The following is a 23,062-nucleotide window of genomic DNA, read 5'->3' as shown; positions in this document are numbered from 1 at the left end:
GTCTTTGTATTTGTGAGCTGTGCTCGTGCGTGCGAGGATCTGCCCTCGGCGCATCCTGTCAAGAGCAATCGCTATCCACGCTCGCTCCCTCTTGTGAAATTATTATCGGAATCAGAATATTTATTACTGGAGGAATCCGATGAGCTGTAAAGCTCTTTTTCACAGGTGTCCACTCGGGGCGGGTCAGAAAAGTTACGACGACAATGCAAAAACACGATAGAAGTGCAAAGTACAGGACAGGTAAGCAAGTCACCTGCAAATAAACGAAGCTATTTTTTGAATGCCACGTCTCAGAATCCCTCTCTCAATGACGCGTTCTTCCAGGATTCTTCAAGAGGGGGTCGTGTATTTTAAGATGTCTTCAGACAATTAACGAGCGTTTACACGCGTGGCAGAAAACCCGAGCGCCCGGGGATAGCGCACGCGTGCGAGAGAGCAACGCTCTATCCCCGTACAGGCTGTTGGGGCGAGTGTTGTTCGCGAGCAACACCTATGCAGGCCGGACAAGACAGACATGGTGGTGGGTGGCCAACGTCACGCCCGATCGCCTCGCACATAAAATACAAAGATCCCCAATATAGCCTCGAACAGACTGTTGGGGCAAGTGCTTGTGAGCAAACACCTATGAAGGTGGGCTCGGCATACGAGAGGGTGGGTGGCCAGCACCACGCAGGTGGCCTAATTGTTCACATTCAGTCAGCTGCGCCCTGCGCTTCACTGTTATAATTGTTATAATAATTACCCTTGTTTACTCAGCAAAGCCTCACTGAGTCTCAAGACTCAGTGAGGCTCCTGCCACGTTTTTTTGCGATTGGAGGCAATGATTGCTACGCTATTTCAGTCATCCTTGCAGCGATGTTCGGCTAACCCGTTGAACAAAGGCGGTCACCGCATTGCGTGCTTTCAGACGCGCTTCTGCGGCCGTTTGCAACGCTCTTCCTTCCGATATTAGGAAGCCACTTGGACCTATGCACTTTCAAATCTAAATTGAAAACTCATTTCTTTAGAACAGCTTTTTGTGTTTAGTTTGTTGACCTTTTCCCCGCACCTCTGATTGACAAGATCGGCCACGTACGGTGCGAAAGAAGTTCAACATACATGCAGACAATTTTGACAAGTTTATCAAATTTGGACTATGTTTAGTTCTGCTTCCAGAAGCATTTGCATAATCAGGGATTTTCCTCTGCCAGATGGTGATATTAAAAATCAATGCAGTTTTCCAGGAGAACTGCCATGGGAAGCCCAGCGCTAAGGCATTGAATCTTTACCATCATCATCTTCATCAGTGCCTGGTCTTCGCATTACATTTATTGTATTTCATAACACCACTCCTTTTGATTTAAAGCTTTCATGACTGCAGGGATTCATATTCTTGGTTATTTCGGTGAAGTCACGTAGAATGGAAACAATAAAATTATCACGACGTTTCGACTGCAACACAAGCAATCATCATCAGGTGTGAAAACCACAGCGAGAACATTTTCTTGCTGTGGTTTCCCTTCTACGTGACTTTACCGAAATAACCAAGAATATGAACACCACTCCTGTTAGAGGAGCCTCCACTAGAGGGAACTCTTAGACTACCCCTCTGGAGGATATGTTGGTCTACTCTTGCATGCCTGCTAGACATCTTGGAAGAGGTCGGAGTACCCACACTTTACCCCACCACAAGCAACGAATATCCATCGACCGTGGGGTACCCATGTGCACTGCTGTAGGAGGCCAGTTCGGGTTCAGTGTTAATCATTGCCGAAGGCTCGTAGATCCAGAACTATGCAGTATTAAGCTTCTAAGATTCCTAATGTGTTGTTTTATCGTTTAAGTGTTTCATAACGTGAGCAAAAAAAAAAGCTCATCAAAAATGTGGAAGCATTAAACAGGGCGTGGATGAAATTTCCCGTTATCTTTAATTTCAGAAATTAGTGCCTTCTGAAAGCGCCGATATTAGCGCTTCCGGGAATGTCTGCTTGCTGACATGTGCTGTGTGGCTCCTCTGTATGAATTAGTAAGAAGGCTGCCAGCTGCGTTATCATGTTAGCGTATGCGAAGGTAATCCAGCGGCTGTGCAGGCGAGGGCTGGTGGAACGGCACAAATGTTGCGAAACTCCCTTTATGCGGGCGTCGAGGTGCCGTACCCTGACTAGCCAGGAGAAGGCGGCACAGCAAGTGGATTAATCGTCGTCTCTTTTCATCTGTATGTGGATAGAGTGTTGCCCCCTCGCACGGGCGATTTTTCTCCAGGCGATCCCGTCCCCCCCCCCACCTTCCCATGTGTATAATAAAACACTCAGTTTAGCACGTTGGCTTTCGCGACCATTATTATTCATAATAAAGGTTTTTGGGTTAGATCGCGTAAGTAAAAACGTGTTGAAACCCTCCACCACCCGACACGGCCAATCAGTAAGACATTTGTCACAGAAAACAAAATATGGACATTTGTTACTACTTCAGCCCATCGGTGTGTTGGAAGAGTGAATCCACAACATTTACAATCTGAGTGTACCGTTTCGCTGGTAATTACATCCAGCATCATCGGGCGATTTGCCAGAATAGTGAAGCCATCCACCTGCTTCTGGTCTTAAATAGTGCAGCAGCAGGATGACCTCATCACTGAACCCAATAAGGTGCAGAGATCAGAGGCGGAGGAGGGAGGGAGGGTATTGTAATTATAATTAGTATGATTCCTCTATGCGGAATTGTCATATGTATTACTTAATCACTGAACCCAATCACTGAACCCATCAGGTGCAGAGATCAGAGGCGGAGAGGGGGGTTGTAATTACATACTATATTAGTAATCAGTTAACTAGTATGTGTTTCCAATATAAGGAATTGTAATTGTAACATGTATTACTTATGAGAATAGGTTTTCCCCTTTTTTCTGGCAACAAAACAGGTGTTAAGATGTTAAAACACCAAACTGAAACCTTTAACAAGGAATCATGTCTGCATTAACCACAATACTTGTGGTCAGAATGCAATGTTGCAAGAAAAAAGGGGAAAACCTATTCTCATATTTCGGTACTGGCAAAGGAGGTCCCATGATGTAGCTGCTCAACCCGAGCCCTCATTACTCTGATAGTAGCATTGTCTTTGTGCTGTACGCATTTTGGCGTCCTCTGGTCTAACACCGTTTTGAGACTAGGCTCAAAAGAAAGCTGTCTCTGGTGTGGACCAATCAGTTTCAAAGACAATGCTTCATATATTATTAGAGTACGTTTTTTGTTTGCATTCTGATCACAAGTATTGTGGTTAATGCAGACATGATTCCTTGTAAAAGGTTTCAGTTTGGTGTTTTAACATCTTAACGCCTGTTTTGTTGCCAGAAAAAAGGGGAAAACCTATTCTCATATTTTGGTACTGGCAAAGGAGGTCCCATGATGTACAATATTGCTTAATAATACGATTCCAGACTGCACTAAGCCTGTAGCTATCAGAGCGGTTAAAATTATTTGTATTTCTCTAAATTTAATGGATTCTCTAATTAGTTTTGGCCAGTAATAATTAGTTCTACATAACACTTCAACGTTACCAAAATTAATTGAGTGTCCTTGTTGGCAAGCATGTTCTGCCACTGCCGACAGTTGTGTTTGAGATAATTTAATATTTATTTGGTGTTCTTTTAGTCTTATGCTAATGTTACGTCCCGTATTTCCAATATAGCATTTAGCGTATAAGCAATTAATCCAATACACACCTTCTGTTGATAACTTAGGTAATTCATCTTTAGTACAAGATACTATTTTTTTTATTTTGGGTACCGTACCAAATCTTACTTGAATGTTTGCTTTTGCAAAACACAGGCTAATTTGTCAGTTACTCCTAAGATATATGGTGTTTTAATTGTTTTAATAATCTGATCGCTTTCAGCAGTATTGCTGTTCGATCTTAGTTTGGCATTCAATGCTCTGTTAATTTGAGCATTATTGTAGCCCTCCTCCGCCTCTGATCTCTGCACCTGATTGAGTTCAGTGATGACGTCATCCTGCTGCTGCTCTATTTAAAACCGGAAGCAGGTGGATGGCTTCACTATTCTGGCAAATCGCCCGATGATGCTGGATGTAATTACCAGCGAAATGTCCCACTCAGATTGTAAATGTGGATTCACTCTTCAACACACCGGTGGGCTGAAGTAGTGAATATTTCGCGCGTTGTTTACACGACAAATCCCTTACTGATTGAAAAGTGGCAGTTATTTTTTTAATATTTTTAAATAACCGCCACTTTTTTTTTTCAAATGTTCTCGCTGTGGTTTTCACACCTGATGATGATTGCTTGTGTTGCAGTCGAAACGTCGTGAGAATTTTATTGTTTTCTATTTTTATTATTTTATTGTTTCCCTTCTACGTGACTTTACCGAAAGAACCAAGAGTATGAATCCCTGCAGTCACGAAAGCGTTAAATCAAAATTTAGTTTCACTTCATTTTAGGTTTTCACAGACTTGATTTAAAAAAACATCAACTTTATTCCGGTGACTTTATTAAGTGTTTCAACTTCATTTACACACACACACACACATAGTCATACCCGAAAAAAGTTTAACAAAAAAATACTCAGAAGTAGTTCTGTGATATCAACTTCCGCAGGCCATTCTGTAACACATAGGGTGATGCACCACTGTGTGAGAGAGTTCCGGGTGGACGCATCATCTCAAGACATGACTCTGATAGCAAAACTATATTGCTGGACATATACAACTTTTGGACAATCGCCCCGTGTCCCGTGCTCTAAAGAAGGCCCTATCAGTCGTTGAGCGCTTGAAATGTTTGTGGGCAAGCAACGCACAAAGCACACACCGGCGTCAAAACCGTCGCCTGACCCTCCTTTAATCCCATTGCTAAATAAGCAGCTCCTCCCTCGGCCGTGCAGTCCTTAACGACAAGCAACAGAGGGGGCACTGCGTCTGTCGCCGTGGACTGAAACAAGGCAGTTTAATGCCAACTTTGCATGGCTTTAGACGTGTCTGCGTGGCTCGGCGTTCATAATGGGGAATAACCTCTATTTTGCAAAGTGACCTTCATCTCGACATATCTCAAAGCGCTGTACGTATGCAATAAAATACAAATGTACACTCATAAGTACAGATGCAATGTAAGCGAAATACAAAGTTGACAATAAGACTATCAATGACAACTACACTCGAAATGCAAATAAAATGCAGATCTACGATACAAACGAACGATAATAATTGCAAAGCAATCCAATCAGATGACAGGAAAAGCCAATTAACAAACATTGTTTTTTTCCATCTTAAGTTACGGGCAAAGCCTGCAGTACAAATAGGCGAGTTTTTAGACGTGATTTAAAAAGTGAAACACTCAGAATCCCAATTGGACCGAGGAAAGGGGATTCCACAATCGCGGAGCCTTACTCCGGACGAATCTAATGAATGACTACGCCAGCACAATATTGACAAGCACCCAAAGACCCTGGGTTCCAAACTGGATTTCAGCCACTCGTGTGCTTTGCGTGTTAACGAGTTCATACAGCTGCGGCCCGTTCACCCGTGGTCCGGCTTTTGAAACAATGGTGCGAATTTCCTAAACCGCCAGCACCCACCCACCCCGACTCTGTGTACCGAGGAGTACGAGTTGGTAGCACAGAAGTCAGTCGGCAGGTCATGTGTGGTGGGGAAGATCGTGGGCACTCCCCTCACTTCCAGCATGGCAATAGTTGGCCAAAACAACCCTCTCATGAAGGGACTTTCTAGAGCTCGCCTCCCAGTGCAGACCCTTCCATCCAGCTGTGGAATGGCATTGGAAACCCTAGGACTCTCTAACTTTCTCTTCTACCAATCTGGCAACGGTGTCACGACCGAGTTGATGGTAGGGCCTCACCTTTGCCATTTGATAATTAATGGACCCGGGCAGGTAACGGATGCGTTAGTTCAGCGATTAAAATCGAAATTGATCACTAACATTCATGATGCGCGCATCCAGTGCTGTGTGTATGTGAGAATATATCACGCTTAAAATGTTTACATGTCATATGTGGTCGGTTCGCGGGAGCCGTTGTGGTTCGCTGCAACGTTTACAATGAAAATATATTCTTGAATCGGAAATTGTTGCATGGGTAAAAATGATTGTACACGTTTATCATTTTACAGGGCTGCCACAATTACTTGCCTCAGGGTGCATAGAGTATACTTTATAGGTGATTAAACTTACATTTTTTTTATCCCCAATGCTTTATAACTGTAATTAGTTGAATAAACCCCGTAAAGGCCTTTAGATAAAGCATAACAACATTCGGTTGCCACGTGGGAAATATGTTAATGCCGTAATGTCTTTTAGCGTGACAGAGTTCACTAGATGCAAGCATTGACTTTTTGTCACAAGGAACCCTAATGGTATAGAATGATGCCGCCACGGTGCAGTGGTTAGCTCACGGGATTTGCAATCCCAAGGTTCCCCGATTTAGATTTTTTTTGTCCCAGCACGGCAGTTGGAACAGTGGGCAAAATATCTTCAATCCTTCCCCTTTCTCCGTTGCATACCCAGCAGTCTAAATTTTTTACTGCCGGGTTTAAAGCGTAGGTACTGCCGGAGCTTAAGTATAGGTGCTCCCACTTCTTCCAAGATGACTGACCACTGTGGAAGAGTAGGCCAAATACAGGTTTTTTTTTAATATGCGGGTTCGGTTTGTGCGATTTAGCGTATATTCAGCTAAGCTATTTCTACCCAGAATTCTCGATATCACGCGGTTTGAATGTACTCACGTGCGGCTATGCGGCCGGACGTGCGACAGCATTGATTTTGTGCTGCTGTTATGTGTGCACTGTGAGCGCGACTCAGCAGACACCTGTCCAGTGCGGTTTCCCTTTGTGCGCCCATTTTTTGGGGGGGATGCATCGACTACCGCATTCCCTAGAGAAACACACAAACACTCCGCAGACAGTGGCGTGAGCAATACATATCAAGGCTGCACCTTTACCGCTAATCTCACGGTAGAGTGACCTCGTCTCATCTTCCGAACGCCGCGCTTCTTCACACCGCTGGCTCTGGTAATTACAAAAGGACATTTCTGCATCTCATGTCCAGGCATAGGAATTAGAGCATATCGAGTGCTTAATCAGCCGTAACAGCTCCCGTGTAATTTCCCAACGGTGAGTTTTTATTTTGTAATTTTTTTTTCTAATCCAAAGGCCGATAGGTGAAGTATTAGAATGGACACCCAGAGGTCAGCATTGAGAGGGGAGTCTGTAACGATTGGCTCTACTCTCCATTCAATTGTCTCGAATGAGGGTTGCGATTCACGTGACCCCAGCTGGGGTCACATGTGAACTCAACTGCATTGGTTTTCGTGGTCGCGCTCTACAATTCTACAATGTTTCAATTACATTTTTGCGGGACGTAACGCAAGCTTTCCGCGTGCAAATTCACGGCGAGCCTTTCAGACTCGGCAAAATTCGTTACCGTGACACCGGCAATACACGCGACCCACCTATTTGTCCAACGACCACAACGACAACAGCAGCAGCAAACGCGCGGATCCACGAACACCGGCTGCCCGCGCCGTCACCGAGGCCGAGCAGACACCGGCCACAAGGCCGCGAGCGCTAGCGGCACACACGCCACCGCCCGTACGAGAGTCGGAGGGTTTCGGTTTGAGGGAAGCGAGCAGAAGGTTGGGGGGAGGGGGGGTGGCGCGTGGACATCGACGGCATTGCATCGTGGTTGCCCGCCACCGTTGAATGTTTACGGATCGCGAGTTGGCGAGGCTTGCGGCAGGCGGCGCGGTGTCATTCGCCCGTCACCGAGCTTATGGTCTGCCGTGTCAAATGGCTCTGTGCGTTCATCGGCAAGGCAGTCAGGCGGGGATTGGGCACGCGGACAAAATATATATAGATGAAGCAGAATATGAGTTGCTCTGCACGGTGATATAAAAAAAAATCAAGTGTGAATTGTATTTTAACACATCATATGAGAATAATTAGATGAGGTTTTAGTTGTGGTTTGAATGCATATGAGTCTACAGTTGTAAGTGAGTGCACAACACATTCGAATTTATGGTATTAAAATTGAGGATGGCTGGAGGTCAAGGACAAGTAAAGGGAGACGCACAGATTCTGCGGGGAGTTGGACACATGTAGAGATGGCGTACGCGTACAAAAAATACCTCTTAAAATGTGTGCATTAGCTTTGAAGACACCATCAGTTGGATTCTAAATGACGCAGCATCGAGGATTTTAATCAGCATTCTCCACAGTGCCTATTTTGTGCTCATTAGTGGCGAAAAAGGAGAAGAGAGTGGAGGGACAGTACTGGCACTTGACATGCAATTATGGTCACAAGGTGCCACGGCAAATGTTGGACGACGGCATAATAACGCAGCAGGGACACGCCGTGGTGGAGAGGAGATGTCTACTCCCTCGCCTCGTACACAAGAGGACGTGGGTTCGATCCCCGACGCTGGCAGTGCCTCTTGTATTTTTGGAGGTTGCGTGTTCGCTCTCTCCCCCCCACCCCACCCGTGACGGTCACGTGGATTTTTCTCTGGGTCCCGACGGGTTTGCCCCTCGACATTTATATTATTTGGCTGCTTGCATAAACTCCCACGTGACGATAATAATATCAGCCACTTCGATTAGCTGCCATGTGTGGCCAAGTCCCCTCTGAAAAAAGAGGGCATAGCCAAGTGGGCTTTACGTGGTGAATACAATTTAGCTCCGCTCAGGGTAGTGTCATGTTTATGGCGCTTGACTCGCAATTGGAATTTTCCGAGTTCAAATCCCAGTTCACGGAACGAGTCGTCCTCATGGGCGTCAATAACACTGGGACCGCACTGTGACAACTCAACAGCAATTGAGCCAAATGCTGACGTGCCCTCGCTGTAAAAGGGCAGTTAAGGCGCAGCCCTGCAAATTGTTCGCTCACGTCACTGCTGCTCGATGAGTCTCCACTAGGAGGCGCTCTAGTAATCCCCTCTAAAGCGTATTTGGTCGACTATTAGAGAATTAGCCAGACGTCTCCGACGAGACGGGAGTGCCCACGCCTTAACCTACTACGCATGACCCGCCGACTGACGAACTGTCCACCCGGCATTGACACTGCAGCGTGGACAGAGGCTGTGGATTTTAAGCAGCTAAAAGGGCAAGTGTGCCGTGGGGTAAAGCATGGCTACTCCCCCTCATCTTCCGACACTCACAGGCAGCGTGGCAGAGCTTGTCAAATGCCTGATGGAGCTCCCTTTTTCTCTCTTCTCGAGGCACTTCTACGAGCAGTGGGCATGAACAAGCAACGGCAGGACGGCACCCTAAAATGACGTCACGCGATTTTGGACGATTTTTGACTCCGCCCCCCCCCCCTTCGTCACACGGCGTCACAAAAAGTCAGACCCCCCCTAAAATGTGACGTCACAAAGCTCTGCTCCCCCCCCCCCCCCAACAATAAAACATGCTTCAAATCGCTATAAACGATTGTCATTGCAGTGCGTATTTAACGTGGCGTTGCACTCTGATGTTGTAGGAGTGTTGTTATAACAATTAGTGTTGTTATAACAATTCTATATCTTATTCTTAGTTTTTTCGGTAAAGTCACGTTGAAGAGAAACAACAAAATAATATAATATATAAAACAATAAAAATTCTCACGACGTTTCGACCATAACTCAAACGGTCATCTTCAGGTGTGTTGGTTTGCATAAATTTATTTTTAAACGGCGCATTTATTTATTTATAAAAAAACGTTAGCGTCACGCGCAGCGATTTGGCAGTTTGCCCAGGACTAGTCCATCTATATTTTGAAAAGAGGAGGGGGGAGACGAAATTTTTTATAATGTATGCTGTCTGAAAGCCACTGTAAGCGTGAACAATCAATTAAGAACTGAAATGGTTTATCAAATCTTTCCAATGATTGCTAAGATAGAATCCATCTTCTCGGTTGAAATTGTCTCTGTGCTTGTATATGTGGATAGCCTCATGAACGAATCTCTCATGGAAGCCAGATGGCTTACAAAGAACCTCTGTCTTGGAAAAGTCAATGGCATGTGAGCCTACTGAATTAGAACAATGATCTGCTACGGCCGAGGTGTTGGTCCTACCGTGTTTAAGGTCTGCTTTGTGTTCACGAATGCGGTCCGAGACATGGCGTTTGGTTTCTCCAATGTAACTACTACCACAGAGGCAACTTAGTTTGTAGACACCAGGGTATTGTATGTCCGGAATCACATCTTTTACAGACGGAACCAGATCACGGATTTTATGTAATGTGTTGAAACGGACCTGGATCTTGTGTTTATTCAAGATTTTGGAGATCTTTTTTGTGATCCCAGCAATGTAGGGTAAAGTGATGGTTTTTAAAGGCTCCTCAAGAGGGTTCTTCTTCATGGTTTGAGTGATAGCTTTGCGGATTGTATAGTCGGAGTAACCATTAGCCCTAAGAGCTGGTCGGATATTATTTTGTTGTTTCTCTTCAACGTGACTTTACCGAAAAAACTAAGAATATGAATTACTGCAGTCACGAAAGCTTTAAATCAAAATGTAATTCGATATCTATTTAAAGTTGCGCATTTTGATGTGACGTCACATTTCTCAAACTCCTCCACCCCCCCCTCTCTCTCGTCACACATCGTCACAAATATCTGACCCGCCCCCAGGTTGCGTGACGGCCCGTTAACCACACTTTCACTCGCGGTACTGAGACGGCACCCGGGTGGATTGCGCTTGACGTTACGACGGCCCCGTGTACTAAGCGTGGCATTTGTCCGACGCTGATTGTGGGTTTACTAATGGGAGCAAACAGCACGCAGCCGCCAGTCGCTGTCCAGGGCAGAACAACGGAGCAGCTGTCAGGGGAGAGAGGACGAATGGTTGGCGGGCAGACGCGCGATTGACCAAAGTACCGCAACTCACCAGACCCCCCCCCCCTTGCACATTCGCTCCCACCCCCATCCACCCACCCCACCGTACAATGTCAGAAATTCCACACGCGCTGTTCTTTCTCGAGTCTGTGGCTGCGAGGTTTTTTGTTATTTTTTTTATCCCCCCCCCCCACCTTCAGCCTCCTACAATCGAGGCGACGTAGTCAGCGGCACCGAGGCACTGAGCAGCAAATGTCGGTAGGGAGGGAGAAGGGTCAGCTTGGCGGACAGGCCAGATGGAGGCTCTGCACGCGCGTCGCATTGACGCCAGGGTCGCCAAACAAAACCGTGCTGCCGACCGCTCGCGTGTAATATAAAGCGACCCCCGAAGAGTAATACAAAGTAAAAACAAATTAGAACGTTAAATATTACGTGTTTTTTTTTTAATTTCGCTTACATCGATGTCGTATTGCGTTTAGGTAAAGGCGCAGCCCTGCAATTGCTTGCTCACGCCTCCGCAGGCAGAATGTGCAGACAGCGCCTCTCGCGGGTATTTGGCCTATTCTTCCACATTGGCTAGACACCTTGTAAGCGGTGTGGATACCCACCACACATTACCCGACCACACGTGACCTATTGATCGACTGACTGTTGTGGTGGTGGTGCACATGTATATGTCTATGTGGACGGAGGCAAGGGGGTGGGGGGGGGGGGAGGTGGTGGTGGTGGTGGGATTTAGGAAACTTGCACCGTTGTTTCAATTGCCGCACCGGAAGATCGAACCGGTGACCTCTACGCCGCAAGTCCAATCTGCTGACCGTTACACTAAACTAAATTTAAACTAAGATGGCTTTGTTGTTTATTTTACCGGGTAAGGCCCACCGAGCTATATAGCCGTTTCTAAAAAGCGGCCTGGCGATCGCAAATGATAGCCAAACGAAGTGGCTCATCACGTGGACATTCATAGCAGCCAAATGCTCTAAACGCGCGGTCATTCGAAATGTGCTGAGAAAACTGGAGGACCGGGAGAAAAATCCACACGATCACGGTGAGAAGATGCAAACTCCAAATATACAGGCATCATGGTCGGAATCGGACCCAAGACCCTCTGCATACGAGGCGAGGTAGTTAACATCTCGCCGCCGGGGCACCCACAATCTCAGCGTGTGTCTCTTGCTTCTAGTGCGACATTATTCACGGAGTCGTGGTCAGCAATTCGTACCAGCTGTGCGCCCCGTGACCCCAATTGTATGATATTGCTTTGTTGTGCTATTTTTTTTAAAAGTGGCTTGGCATACTTGCCAAGCAAACAGTTTACAATTCACTCATCTAGCTTATCTCCCAAACAGGACACACATGGACATTTAATGTGTCTCGCAAAGGGTAGTGGAAATCAGCGGACGGCGATTCAGGAACAGAGTGTGCCCCGACGAATAATATTTAAGATAACGAGGAAGAAAAACCATACGCATTGCATGGATTCCGTAACACTTCCCAATGTGCGTTTGTCCAAAGTACTATTTGATGAGCGATAATAATAATAATAACGGTGGCGATCGCGCCAGGTTGCGCATGAGGCAGTGAGTACGTCGGCCGCGATAACAGAAAACGGATAGCGGCTCGGCAGGAAAGGGCTTGGGCAACGTTTCTATAGGCTAAGTCCCTTAAAACAAAAAAAAATGTGAAAATACGTTTTGTTCATATCGGATCATGTTTCCGTATGTATGTACGTGTGGTTGAACTTATTTCCCACTGTACGTAGCTAATCGGAGGTGTGGGGAGGACAACAAACTAGACACAAAGCCGTTGTAAGGAAATTAGTTTTCAATGTAGATTTAAAAAGTGCATAGCTCCAGAGGTTTGCTCATGTCAGAAGGAAGAGCGTTCCAGACGGCCACAGAAGCGCATCTGATAGCGCGCGAAGCAGTAACCGCCCTTGTTCGATGACTAGATTTAAAAGTACAAAGCTCAAGTGGCTTCCTCATGAGAGTTATTGTGCCCCGCTCCTGTTTTAGATGGGCAGATGGACGGACAGGGCTAATGCATTCACGCATGTCAACCTTATTTTTAAAGCACTACAGACGCACGTGATGAAAACTGCATTCCGTTTACATGGTCGTTGCCTCACACAACTGCAATACATTCATCACTTCTTCCACCATCACGTCAAAGGCATGAGCAAGGATACATTTGTGGGACCCCGGTCCGTTTGTGTGTCCGTGCGTCTGGGTGTGGGGGGGGGGTGCCGCAAAGGTGAGATGTTAACTACCTCGCCCGGTATACAGGAGTTCATAGGTTCGATCCCGGCCCTGACGCCTGAATATTTCGAGATTGTACGTCTCTCTCTCCCCCCGTGGTCGCGTGGATTTCTGTCTGGGGTCATCCGGTTTTTTTCTCTCCACATACAGAAACAGGCGTTTAGAGTATCCGGCTGCTATTAATGTCCACGTGATAAGCCACTTCGTTGACCTATGATTTGTGGCCGGGTTGCTTCTGAAAAAAAGATGTATAGCTCAGTGGATCTTACCTGCTAAAAAATAAATATTATGTGCGTCTGTATGCCTGTGTATCTCCCCCCTCCCTCCCTCCTCCTCTTGGTGGTTTATTTGTCCACATTGCTTAAACCATTTGACAAGTCTGCGCAGGAAATTGCAGGATTAGTCCGAAGAGCCTTTAAAGGACAAGCACAGGGCTTTGTCGGATTCAGGAAGCTTTCAGCTCAGTCACAACCCTGGGCTACTTGCAGAGCAAAAAAAACCGATCATCGCTAAGGATGACCGGCTACGTTTGTTTTGTTACGAACATAATTACAGATTATTTCAAGAAAATTTAAAACTGCACATTCATAAAATAAAATAGTATAGCTTTTTTTTCCAGAATAGGCTTCACGGTAAAGCTGCCATTAATTAAGAATTCACACACAAATCCCACCCTAGCTAAGCTGCTTAATAATAATAACGCTCAGACTTAAACCTTATCGTGAAAGACGCACAGCAATATCCCGGGTGTGGATTTTTTGGTGATAGCAGAAAAAATTGTCTTGCATTAAAATGCATTTGGAAGAATTGCCATGGCAAGCAATGTCCAGGTCAACACTTGCGAGTGCATAGAGAAAATGCATAGCATAACCCCAAAAAAAACCTCTATTATGGAAGATATATGTACGTCCTTTATATAGTTTGGACTGCCTATGCCAATCTCTGCTTACGCGATTTGGTTCTATTTATAGAGCGAACATTGCATCTGGGTGTATGTGTGTCTACCAATAGCTTCAAGTCGGTTAACCCATAACACGAAGGCCTGGCCCGTGATTTCCTGCCAGAAAACCTTTGACTCTTCAAATGGGCTAAAAGTGTACATCGCCATGCACAAGTGCCGTGGGGACATCACCGCCACTTAGATGCGAATAGTAGGTGTGTGTGTGTATTAAGAAACCACGAGTCTGACACTTATACCTAGCTGATTAACCTTTGCAACATCACATTGTCTGTTTAACACGTAGGCTTTCGCGACCAATATTATTCATAATAAAGGTTTTTGGGTTAGATCGCGTTATTTATAAAAGTGTCGTAACCCTCCACCATCCGACACGGCCAAACAGTAAAAAAAGTGTCACGTTTACAAAGGACAAATAGTTCACTACTTTAGCCCACCGGTGTGTTGAAGAGTGAATCCACATTTACAGTTTGAGTACGACGTTTCGCTGGTAAATACTTCCAGCATCATCAGGCAACTCGCCAGAATGGTAAAGCCGTCACTTGCTCCCGGTCTCAAATAGAGCAGCAGGGTGACGTCATCATTGATTCACTGTTCAACACACCGGTGGGCTAAAGTAGTCAACTATTTGTCCTTTGTAAACGTGACACATGTTTTACTGTTTGGCCGTGTTGGGTGGTGGAGGGTTACGACACATTTATAAATAACGCGATCTAACCCAAAAAACTTTATTATGAATCACCTTGTCTGTATATATGTGAGGTTTGCATGTTCTCCCCGTGATCGCGTGGATTCTTTCTACTGTTCCTCTGGGTTTTCCCTCCACATTTAGAAACATGCGTTTAAACTATTTAAATAATTTTGCTTGCGATAAATGTCCAAATGATAAGACACTTTGCTGAGCTATCATTTGTGACCAGATCACTTTTCAAAATTAAGTTAATCCCTCAGTGGGCTTTGTATGGTAGGATGGGGATGATTTCGTTTTATTGGTATGTGTTTACCTTTCTTCCACTTCGCACTACCATCGTGCTTTTGTACTGTTTGTTGTTGGGACGTTCTTACCCGCCCCTTCTGGACATCTGTGAAAAAGAGCTTTATAGCTCATCGGATTCCTCCTGGATAAATACAGGCTCTGTACGAAGCTTGGTATAAACGCAAAGGCAATGTCCCGACCACATAGTTGTGGTGAACAGGAGCTGTGGTTGTTCTTGTACATCTGTGCATTATTATTGTAGAGTGGTGGCACAGTGGTTAGTACACTGTCCTTGTGATCCTGGCCAGCCTTTGATTCCTGGCCAAGGCTGATAGCAAAAATTGGTATCGGAACTTGTCCCTGGCTTTGCCGAGGTGAACTTAGCCGTAAATAAATATCAGGTGCAGTGAACGAACATAGCAATGAGAAGACAAAGGTGGTCAAGGATAGTTGTGGCCACACCACTCTATAAGGAACCAAACCCATCTTGATGGGTGCTTGCTGTCAGTGAGTCTAAATAAGGCTGCATCAGGGATCTTTGGCATTTCAGTTTTCAGTTTCATTTATTTGGTATAGCCCTGTGAGCTATTCGGCTCTTGAATCTGGTGCAACCGCAACAAACAAAAAACAAAAACATGAACAAGAAAACATCTTAAAGGGACTATGTGACTGTGCAAACAGAAAATCCAGGAAAAAACAGCAAAATATTCTTGAAAAGCACCATACACCAACGCTGTGTGCAAAAATCCCAGTGGTATGCAAGTCAAACAACAACAACCACAAGACAACTTAGATTAGGAAATCAGTCTAACTCCGTACTACAACAAACAAACATGACCAAACCAAAAAAACGTTTTCGAAATCACCAAAATAAAGCCATAAAAGCAATGTAATAGTAATCATAGGAACTGTGACCGCATTTTCACAATAAACGACATAAACAACATGTACCACCAAACCCTCCAGCCATAGCTGGCTGCATGAGTCACTCCACAACAAGAGGAGCATCAGTCGGAGTATCAATTTTTTCAATGCACCTTTAATATCAGCACACTAAATCAAAATCCAGGTAATACTACTCAGCGGTCATCCGGAGCGAAATATTTTATTTTATCTTAGGCCACTGAATAGCAGTGGCGGCTATTTGTTGCCATAATATAATCGTGCCAGACTTTGTATTAAATCACTACATTAATGTCAATAACTCCGAATCCAATACAGGTGCGTGTTTTCTCAGCCTTCGTGATAATCACCATCACAATCATCAGCCATGGTCAATCCACTGCTGGATGAAGGCCTCCCCGAGCTGCCGCAGACTCTCACAGTCCCGCGAAGCAACAATCCACAGGGCACCTGCATAGGAGCAGATTGGATGCGTTTCCATTCCTCGGCTGAAATTCTGTTGCCGTTATTTCTTCCGTCGCGCGTAAGTACCGTCGCAACATTCACAAAGGGCATATCGAGTTTCCTATATCCAGTCAAGTAACATGACGGGATGCGGAATAACCCCCTCGTGGTTCTGCCCAGGGAGATAACACAAGTAGCAACTTTTTCACTTTTCAACACCATTGGCCATCATCCATTCGAGCCGTGTGCTGCCCAGAGCCCCCGCGCATTTCGTTTTAATAAAACAAATTTTGAGCGCGAGTCATATTTACCGCAAATTCATCCGAGCCAGCTTTACCTGGGGATCAGAGCCACGGCTCGTGTGAGAGGGGAGTCTCAGAGGATCACTGATACTGGTGAACTGCCATGTATTACGCCAAGCAAGATAACTCGTCATATCCATGGCTAAAGTGGCACCTTGGGGAAATTGGAAATTGTCAACTAAAGCGAACAACAAAATTATGCGTGGGTTACACGAAAACAAAAATCTCCCCGTTGTAGCCTTAACAGACTGTTGGGGCAAGTGCTGTTAGCGAGCACCTATGAAGGCTGGCACGGCACAGGAGAGGGTGGGTGGCACAGGGCCACTCCCGGCCGCCTTTGTCTCCCCAGTGGCGATGTTTGCACACTGCACCAGCTACTCATTTAAGGCTGAGTCTACCTAGGGGACGCCCAGGACCGGATCAGATAATCGTCACTGGTGTTGGCCGTGAGCGGGAATCGAACCCGGGTGGCCGGGTTACACGAACAAATATAAACAAGCACAAGATAGAAACCCCTTCACATACATGTCCTTATACGTTCAAAAGAAAAGTACTTTCTACAAATTGCATCAGAAACATGGCCTTCTGGGAGTGCATGATTTCAGCAACATTGGTTCAACAGAAGCACTTCTGGGACTGGTCTTGACATTGTGTCCCAACAGCAGAGTCGGACGCGCTCGAGGCAATGCTGGTGAACTGCCAACTGTTAACAGGCAAGGATAGTTGTGTTACACATGTTAACTTTTACTTAATGTCATTTAATAAAAAAAACGATGTGCAACGATTGATTTGTGTTGTTTTAAATTTACATATTTATTTTAATGTTGGTGAAATGCGGTCAGCTGAGGCATTGTTGATTTTGATAATAAGAATCATCATCATCATCAACCATGATCAATCCACTGCTGGATGAACGCCTTGCCAAAGTCACATCTCAAGCCACCTAGCACCTGCACGTGAGCTGATTTAATCCCTCTATCTCCTTGTTTGACGTCCGCTTGGTCACGTTTCATTATTTCACTGCCCCGCCGCTATTATTGATGCTAATGATAGTCATGATTGTTTTTCGTTGTCGGTGACGTGTTTATTCTTCTGACACTTATTTTATACGAGCATCCTTGCGTGTCGGCAATTTTTTGTTTTCGTTGCAAAAAAAAAGCTGCGTCAATGGGAAACACTTCCAAAAACATGATGGCGAATTTTTGAAAAAAGCGATTTTCAGCAGAAATGGCCTGCCAAACAACACACTTCATTCTTCAAAAACAAACTCTCCGATGTAAGACAACATTGCCACGGGGTACAATGAGAATAAAAAAAGACATCCAGTTCCCTGCAAGCGATGCTTTGCTCCATCATCCGTGCACATAAAGAGCGCCACGGTGCCTAGGAGATGTTAACTACCTCGCCTGGTATACCGGAGGTCTTGGGTTCGATCCCAACCCTGACGCCTGAATGTTCTCTCCGTGGCCGCGTAGACTTTTCCTCCGGTTTTCCCCTCCACATTTTTGAAACATGCGATTAGAATATTTGGCTGATATACATTTCCACTTGATAAGCCACTTCGTTGAGCTATCATTTGTGGCCAGGTCGCTTGTGAAAAATATCTATTTCGCTCAGCGGGCTTTGCCTGGTAAAATAAAATCAGTTCATATATATTTTTTTAGAGTTTATAGTTTTAAACGCACTCGCACAACGAGAGACGAAGCTGCCCGATATATCCTGCGGAGACTGCCGGGGTGAGTGGCCTTCGCGAGCCCTTGTCAAGGCCAGAACGGCAGATGAAGGGGTGACTGTGGCTCATCAATAGCACACCTGGCCACCTTTACCTTCCCAGTACTGATGTTTCTATACCTCGCCACATACAAATGTAAGGTTTAGGCAACCTAGGCAAGGCCCAGCACATGGCCAACTGATGTTAATTTCTCTGTCTCCTTGTTTCACGTCCGCTTGGTCACATTTCATTATTTCACTGCCCCCGCCAACTGATGTTGGCCATGATCTGGAATCGAACTTGCCAGGTTCCTAGTACTGTACAGTGACCTGGCACATTCCCTGCATCAAACAACAACAACCGCCATTCGCCACTAAGTGGCGGTGACATCACCACGATGCTTGTGCCAGGCTATGTGCAACTTGAGGCCACGTGAAGTGTCGAACGCCCGCTGGCAGGAGGTCACGGGACAGACCGAGGTGCCACGGGTCGACTGACTGAGATGACTGAGATGACTGCGATGACTGGCTGATGCAATAAATTACCACTAACCCACGACTGCATCAAACACATACAACAACCACCATTCGCCACGAAGTGGCGGTGACGTCACCACGATGCTTGTGCCAGGCCATGTGTACCTTGAGGCCACGTGAAGTGTCGAAGACCCGCTGGCAGGCGGTCACGGGGCAGACCCAGGTGCCACGGGTCGACTGACTGAGATGATTGAGATGACTGGCTGATGCAATAAATTACCACTAACCGACGACTGCATCAAACAACAACAACAACCGCCATTCGCCACTAAGTGGTGGTGACGTCACCACGACGCTTGTGCCAGGCCATGTGCACCTTGAGGCCACGTGAAGTGTCAAACGCCCGCTGACAGGAGGTCACGGGGCAGACCCAGCAGGTGCCACGGGTCGACTGACTAAGATGACTGGCTAATGCACCACCTATGCCTCCTACTGTGCCAACCTGCTGTGCCTTAGCCACCCGGCGCTCCGCTCATTGTGGTGAGCGTCGCTCCTCCGCCCTCCGTTATTGTTGGAGGGCGACTGCCTCCAACTGCCCAGTAGTGTCCTTCACAAGCCTCCTCCACAGAGGCCAATCTTGACACCGCCGGTACCAGTCATCGGCAAGTCCACTCAGCTCCACGTCCTCCTGTACCACATCACTCCATCTCTTCTCTAGCCCGTGCCGCGCCCGTTTAGCCCCCTTGATTCGGCCGAACAAAAGCTGTTTCGGCATGCGGTGGCGGGGCATGCGGGCTACATGACCCAGCCAACGCAGCCTTGCCTGCCGGAGGAGCTCACCGATGGGACCTTGCCCAGATCTTTCAAGGATTTGTGAGCTCCTCACACAATCCAGCCTGGTTAAACCCAGGATGGATCGTAGGCAGGCTAGCCTAAATGTTTCTAACCGGCGAAGATGTTCCATTAGGGGGGTCCACGTTTTGCAAGCGTAGAGAAGGGAGGGAATGACCGTGGCCGAGAAGACCTGAAGCTTAGTACAGAGCGACAGACCAGGTAGCTTCCACACAGCGTTACGTAACTGATGAAAAGATATTGCCGCTCGACTGATTCGGAGTGAGACCTCTGCTGTTAAACTGGAGCCGGTCATAAGCACACTGCCCAGTTATGGCAAACTCTCCACTCTCTCCACAACTGCCACATCACCGATTGGGAGTTGTGGGGGTGGAGTGTCCAATGGTTCAAAATAACCAGGCAGGTGCTTAGTTTTGGTGGGGCTGATGGTAAGGCCCCATCTCTTAGTGGCATGCTCCAATCTCAGCAGCAGCGTCTCCAACTCCTCCTCTGAATGAGCAGCTATTACCAAATCATCGGCATACATAACGTGGTTGAGCAATAGGGAGCCATCCCTTGACTGCACCCGGGCATCGATCAGCCTCCCATTATATCTGTACCAAATGGAGATTCCCCCGGTACAACTATTGAAGGCTTCACAAACTACGTGGTCAAAATAGATGTTAAATAATGTGGGAGCCAGAGGACATCCCTGTCGCACCCCAAGGTGTACAGGGAATGGCTCTGACTCCCGGCCACATAGTTTTACCCGGGCCCGCTCACCATCATGAAGGTCCTTAATGATCGTGAGCAGAGGGTCAGGGACTCCAAAAGCACGAAGAACAACCCAGAGCCCTGGCCTACTGATGGCATCATAGGCCTTGACCAGGTCAATAAAGCAGAGATGAAGGTCTTGTTGGAATTCCCTACACCTCTGCTGTAGCAGACGGACAGAAAATATGGCATCTGTGCAGGACCGCTCTTTCCTGAAACCGCATTGGGGCTCCGCAAGCCTCTCCTCAGCGTGCCTGGCAAGGCGATGTTGAATAATTATTGCCAGGACCTTTCCTGGCACACTGAGGAGTGAGATGCCCCTGTAGTTGTTATAGTCTGTGCGGTCCCCCTTCTTAAAGAGGCGGACCACCAGGGCATCCTTCCAATCCTGCGGAACCTGTCCAGTGGTCCAGACTCTTGTTATGATGTCATATAGGGCAGTTTGTACACAAACGCCACCCTCCCTCAGCATTTCGCTTGGGAGATCATCTCTACCCGGTGCCTTTCCTGGTCTCAGACTCCGGATCGCCCTCAGTACTTCCTCAACAGATGGCACCTCAGCCAGCCACTCACTATATTTAAGTCGTGGTTTCGTGGTAATTTTTTTAAGGTGGAGGGGTTACCAGCCCCTCGCACCCGTCCAGAGCCCCTGTTTAGCCACTGCGGTAGTCACAGACGCCATGAGGGGAGGGGCCAATCGGAATTGGCCCTTTCCTCACAGCACTGTCCACGACAGAGTTGCCCGTCCGGCACCGCGAGGAGGTAGGGTTGTTTTGCCGGACTGCATCAAACACATACATACGCACACACACAAACACCATAATCATAATATATTGCCAATTTCACACCAAAGTAAAGTGTTTGTCGTCTTTTCATTTACTAGAGTAAATAGCATTGCTTATTTACAGAAAAAAACTTTCTCATACGAAATATACGATTAAAATCACGTGTAATTACTCATACATTTAACCCCTACTGTCAGTTTAAATCCAGCCACCACAATTATCCCATGCCTACCATTCACCAGCATCTCTCTTGCACACGCACGAGAGATAATGTAACTTCACCGGTGAACCAACGGTGCCCTTTATTCACCCAGGAAAGCCTCACCAACCTTTTGTTGCCAGTAAAGGCGCCTGCATTGCGACGTTTGGCCGATGCCACCAACGAGTTGCTTGGCTTCGCGTGGCAGGAAATCATAATACCGGTCGGAAACTCCGCCATCCATATGAAGAGGTAAACTAACGGTGCCGCACAGAAATACTCCAGAAACCACAGCGGCACTTCCACCTCCTGGTAGGGTTGGTACAATGAAACCGGGACGGCCAGTTCAAGCAATCATCATCGAAGAATATCTGACAATACCATGAGCGGGGGAGAACTACATTTGAACGCATTGTCTTGGACGGTATATTGTCATAGGACTGACAAAAAGTGGCAATGCTGATGTTCCCGGGAAGACGTGCAGATTTCCCGAGGATCACTACGTCATAAAGAGGGCAACCGGTTGCTCTTGTATCTCCCGGCAACCTCACAGCCCAAGCCTACAACAGCCGGCATTCCCAGGCTATCCTCCAGCCATGCACTCGCCAGGCTTGATACGCTTCTCGACGTCTGACACATGGCAAGATCAGGCACATCCAACGGCGGTTTGGTAGTGGCTGTCGCATTTATCCCAGGTAATAAACCGGTTGGTTGATTGATCCAAGAGTGCTGTAGCAAAACAACAAGTGGCGGCTATTAGACTGGAACTAAGTCAGAGTACTGTACAAATGGATTTGGCGGTGTGTCTGTGTGTGAGCCAGTTGAGTGATGCTGTATAACGGGGAGCGGTAGTTCTATCGGATAGCGTGCTGCGCTACGAACCCGGCGTCCCGAGTTCGATTCCCACTCACGGACAACACCAGTAATGATTGCTTGAACTGGTCCTGGGCTTCGCCTAGGTCGACTGAGCTTCAAATGGTACGGTGTGTAAACATCACCACTAGGGAGACAAAGGCGGCTGGGCGTGGCGTTGGCCTTCATAGGTGTTCGCTAACAGCACTTGCCCAAGAAGTCTGTTAAGGCTATATGGGGTATCTTTGTCTTTTGATGCTGTATCAACCAAGGTTAAGAGACGCAACATTCGAGTGCAAAAAAAAAAAACGATCGACTGAACTTGTTCGCAATTAGGGCATCTGTAATTTCAATCTGTTTGCCGCGATGAAGCCGGCAGGTGAGTGGAGCACGTGGCTTCACACATCTTGGTGCTTCTCGTGACACACTAGGCTTGTGACCCAGAGGTCGCTAGGTCGATTTGCTGCCGCGGCAGTTGAATAGAAGTTACGAATTTTCTGAAATCCCACCCCCAAAACCCACCCACCCAAATTTTGTACAGCCACAGGTAGTCGATCGGCAGGTCACGTGTGGTGGTGGGGAAAAGCGTGAGTTGCTCCCACCTCTTGCAAGATGTCTGTCTAGCTTGGAAAAAAATTGGCCAAAATACAATCTATAGGTGCTCCCCTACGCTCAATTGAGCCTTACAATTGGGACACAGGTAACTGATGGATCACGTGGTGGATGCCAACATTTGATATCGGAAAACCCAGCAAGGAAGAGTACAGTACGTCAAAACCATCTCTTGGATGA

The 23,062-nt window shown here is 46.7% G+C and overlaps 1 protein-coding gene across 4 annotated transcripts in view; it reads right to left on the bottom strand.

Moving 5' to 3' along the window:
* Nucleotides 1-23,062, bottom strand: part of LOC116953115 (potassium channel subfamily T member 2) — a 224,074-nt gene that overhangs the window by 119,406 nt on the left and 81,606 nt on the right. The gene's annotated exons all lie outside the window — the stretch shown is intronic.

Source organism: Petromyzon marinus, chromosome 50, assembly GCF_048934315.1.
Source record: "Petromyzon marinus isolate PM22_M1 ecotype Great Lakes invasive population chromosome 50, UKy_Petmar_22M1.pri1.0, whole genome shotgun sequence".
Taxonomy (NCBI): Eukaryota; Metazoa; Chordata; class Hyperoartia; order Petromyzontiformes; family Petromyzontidae; genus Petromyzon; species Petromyzon marinus.
Note: the sequence above shows the minus strand (reverse complement) of the source record. Positions and strands in the feature narration are given on the sequence as shown.